Source organism: Nycticebus coucang, chromosome 5 (genome assembly GCF_027406575.1).
Source record: "Nycticebus coucang isolate mNycCou1 chromosome 5, mNycCou1.pri, whole genome shotgun sequence".
NCBI classification, from domain to species: domain Eukaryota; kingdom Metazoa; phylum Chordata; class Mammalia; order Primates; family Lorisidae; genus Nycticebus; species Nycticebus coucang.
Genome location: NC_069784.1, coordinates 92645670 through 92650599, shown reverse-complemented (window position 1 = coordinate 92650599; position 4930 = coordinate 92645670).

The window sequence follows — 4930 nt, the reverse complement described above, 5'->3', positions numbered from 1 at the left end:
ATCTTCAATGGGATCCAGGAAAACAGAAAAAGGACATTAGGTAAACACTAATATAATATGAATAAATTTTGGACTTTAGTTAATAATAAAAAAAGACACTGTGACATATACTAAAAGTATACAACATCAATATAGTTCTGACCCTGTCATGAAGAGGCTTACATTCTAATAAAGGTGAGAAATTTTTAACACAAATCAAGGTAGGAAAAGGCTCTTTAAGATATTAAAAACTCACTAAAATGCTAAAAGACAAGAGAAATTATATCAGTTTTGGCATCAAGACCCCAGATTGTTTCATTTCTCTGTTAATCTTCCTTGTATTGACTATAGATTTCAGTCTGGCTCTTCCCTTGGTTCTAAGCTGGTTATAGCAGTTCCATGTCTAATATCACTAAATATCACTATTTAGGGATGAAAAAGGCATTTTAAAATGAGTAAGATATTTTTTGAATGTACACATTTCCCCTTTGCCAGAATTGGGGCTTACGCTCATTGCTTCAGGAAGAAGCAGAGTAGAATTACCACAGTAATGAGAGGCCAGCCCATATATGCCCAGTGAGAAAATTATTAGGGCAATGAGAAGGATTTTTCTATTAAGTAAAATAAACCTGGGCATTTTTACTGAAAGGTCTTCTCAAGCAGGCCAAGCACAGTGGCTCGCTCCTGTAATCTTAGCACTCTGGGAGGCCGAGGTGAGTGGATTGCTTGAGCTACAAGTAGTTCAAGATTAGCCTGAGCAAGAATGAGACCTCGTCTCTACTAAAAATAGAAAAACTATCTAGGCGATGTGGTGGGTGCCTGTAGTCCCATATACTTGGGAGGCTGAGGCAAGAGGATATTTTGAGTCCAAAAGCCAAGAGTTTGAGATTGCCGTGAGCTATGATGCCATTGCACTCTACACAGGATGCCAGAGTGGGACTCTGTCTCAAAAAAAAGTCATTTTGAGGAAGTGACAGGTGACTACATAGAGGGAAATAATTACTGGGAAAGGAGGCTAGAACAGAGGTTTTTAATAATTAACATGCATGTAAACTATCTGGTGAGCAGAAGGGTAAAGATTAAAGTTTATTTGCAACATGGCAATATGTATCTAAATATAAAGAGGATAGTGCTGCGGTTATGACAAGAGTCTTGTTTTTTGGAGGGGAATGAGAAAATAAAGAGTGTGAAAATTGGATGCCCTGTAAAAGAAGTGAAGGGAAAGCTTTTTCAAGGACAGAGCCCTTAATAACTAACTTTAATTGTTCTCAATGGCTAGAAAAAAAGTTGTTATAGTAAAGGTGGGAAAGTATCAGAAGCAATTTTAAAATCCTGAGGTTTACTCTTACTATATTTCACACATAAGAACATAACTTAGAAATAACATTTTAAAAATGTTTTCAGTTTTACCAGAAAAAAAATGAAATAGAGAAATAAATAATTTAATTTACCACTAATAGGCTGAAAGTCTACAAAAGTGACACTTTGTAAGCCCTGAGTTACAACTAAGATTAGCTACTCTAATTTGCCATATACTAAGAAATCAACTTGTTAAACATATACAATTGAAAACTGCAGTCTTTTATACAAAATATTTAACAGTGAAAAAATCCGATATGCATGAGCTTAGATAAGAAAGAAACTTTTTGTCTCTTATTCGCTTTAAAAATTATAGTTTGGAACAGGTTTTCATTTCATCGAAGCCAATAATTTTTGTGTGTCTACAAAATATATGAGGTGATCCAGGTTGATTAAGTACTTAGAAACCATGTTCAAAAGCATAATTTTGAAAACACAGAAAAGGAGAAGAGAGCTACTTCCTAAAAAAAGAAAGAGCTTTAGTAAAGAAATAAGAGTAGACTCAGAGGTTCCAAGAGTAAAAGTGAAGCCAGTGGATAGAATGCACAATTTTGTCTTGTTAAAAAGGAAGAGACTTTTAAACGTTCAACAATTGAACGTTTTGGTGGAAGCAAGACTTGATTTCTCAAAGTATTAAAAAAAAAAAAGCTATTGACCATCTGCCCAGGACATTATGGAAGAGATCTTAACATTTACTGATGGCCATCACTAAACAGATTCTAATGCTCCTTTGAATTTAATGACACTCAGTTGTATGCATGGATGTGGTCTTCAATTTTTTTCTCTTAATATTAAATACTTTTATTCATCATCATCAGGGACAAACATATGAAATTCCCAAAATAGAAAATACAAATGTGATTACATTAGCATGGGTAGGTAACTACACAATTTCAAAAATATCATTAAGATGTTACTATGCCAATTAGCCTTTGGGAATCTACTTTCTGGGTCTGAATGCAGATACTTGAGATTTGAGTTATCAAAACAAGTCAATTATACTACAGCTCACATGCCTATATCTGCCTGCTTTTCCCTCCATTGATTGATTAGAAAACTATGTTTCCCTCAAATAAATTATTGGGAGTATTTTTATCTTGTTTACTAGGTCCAGATTACATAAAGCAACCTAAGACTGAGCCATATATATATTACTACTTCCCAAGCATTAATAAATATCTGTGAAATGAAACTTATGCCACAGAAGAAAGTTAGCTTATAAAGTTGAAGAGTTCATTTCATGTCCAAAACAGCTTTATGGGTTATTCCTGCTAATTGATGCATTTCTAAGGATAATTATGACAACTACAATTCCAATAGAGGAACCAGCATGTTGGAGGGTAGGCTGGAGGGTGGGGGGCCCACAGGAGTCTCCAGATCACTTCGTCTAAGTATCCTACCTTTGAAAGAATATACAGGAATAAAGGCATATTCCTTTAAACTATATGAAACATATAGGAATTTATATTTAGGGAAAGCAAACAGCTACAGAAAAAACTAACATTTATTTACTGAATTGATATTCATTTTTTTAAATTCAAAAAATGTTTATACTCGATGTGTTACTATTCAATTTGTTATATGGATTTTTTTTTCTTTTGGCAAAAAAGTTTGTAATTTTCTTTTCTCATCATGTGCTACGTTATATACAAGTATATGTAAGTATTACTAAGTACTAATATTATCATTAAAAAAAAGACAAACAGCACATTGAATAGTAAGATCCCTATCCAATATAGTTTGAAGAATGAAATCAAACATTCTGCATTATTCCTTTTCAGCACTAAAGCCAATAAGAGGGAGTTTTAAACATGAGAAATTGAAAAGAATCTCTGATAGAAGCAGTCAAGACCAGATTGAAGAGAGACATAGGATAATGAAACACATGAGGCTGTCTAGAGAAAGACCAGCCTTTTTAATGGAAGCAGCACCAAGAGGGTTAATGTGATAAAAGCAGCTTGCAAAAATGCAGTTGATTCAGGCAGTTAAACAGCATCAGCCAAGCAGGCCAACTTTCTGGATATCTCCCCACTTCCTTTGGGTAGAAATGGGGAAAGGATTAGTCTTCTTAAGTAGTAGATGCCCTTGAAATGAAAAGGCAAAAAGCATTCTACATGGCCTGCAGGAGCAGGGACAGGAGGTAACTTATAAGATCAGGATCAGTGCACTAGACAGGTACCAGTCTCAATAAAAAGAGAACAGACCTTAACAGCTGATTTCTCCCTACACGTGTGCTGTCCCGGAGAGGGAGCAGCTGGCATAGTAGGTAATACATTGCATGGATTAGATCAAAGAGAGAAATTGCCAGAATTTTTGTAATCCCAGCATCATGCTAGAGATATAACCAACAAAAGAAGTTACACCTGGGGAAAAAGACATTTGTGGTAACCAGAAGTGGGCTTCAAAGAAGTAAACTTTTATATCTTCGGAAAAACAAATATTATTTTTATTGTTGGAGAAACAACATGTAGAGATACTGGTAATATAAATTTTAATTAGTTTGAAAATTCAACAAAGAGGTTAAATAGAGTAAAGACAGCAAAAGAGTTAATCAGTAACCCCGAAGAAAATACGTCCAGGGAATCATTCTAGAATGCAGGTGAAAGGAATGAAGAGGTCAAAAGTATAAACAAAATGAAAACTAAGAAAAGAATAATCAAGAGATACATAAGTGGGTTTATTAAGACTCTATTAAGAGAAAATAGAATAGTGCTGAAGCTCTATGTGAAAAAGTAATAGCTGATAAATCAATGTGGTTGCATAGAAGTAAATAAAAGAAAATATCCTGGAAAACCAGACAGTCCAGAGCTGGTGCAGTCTATCTCGAAGTCCCAGATCCTGGCGTTCTCCTGGTGTTCCACCCTGACCCCACAGCCCGTCACCCATAGATGTTCTTCCCTTGTCCTATAGGCGTATATCTTTGTGAAGAAAATGGAGAAACATGAGTAGCACAATAAGGCTTCTTCTCTCGGAGTCTGCTCCCTTTCCGTAAACTTTCATTGGTGCCCTGTTTGACATTTGCTTAGTTCTTACAGTTTTGCTCATAGCCTTTGAGTTGGTGAACTGAGAAGTATCACTTCATCTAAGTGTCCTTCCTTTGAAAGAGTATGCATCAGGCAGTCTTTAGAATTCTCTTCAGTAACAGGGGATAAAGAAGATGTTGGGGCAATATTTTTTAAGTACTAAAAAAATCCTTTACAGCGATCCGTTAGACTTTCTTTAAAGAAAAAAAAAGATAGAATAATGAAATATAAATTATGATTAATAGAACTTAATTTAATATGTTCAATCTCATTGAGAGTCAAGAAAATGCAAATTAAAATAAAAAAACAAGGTATAATATTCACTGAGTTTTGAAAAAATGTAAGTATCTACTATAGGATGGTGGGAAAGATTATTCTCATAAACTACTAGTGTATAGTAACTTTAGGAAGCAATTAGCTAGGATCTGGCAAAAATGTTCACAACATTTGTATGCTAGTTCTTCCATTTCTAAACAGACTTCTACTTATGCCTAAATATGTAGCAAATCTGTTAGGGACATGTACAGAAATGTTGAATTGAATTTAAGCAACTTCTTTAAAATGTGCAA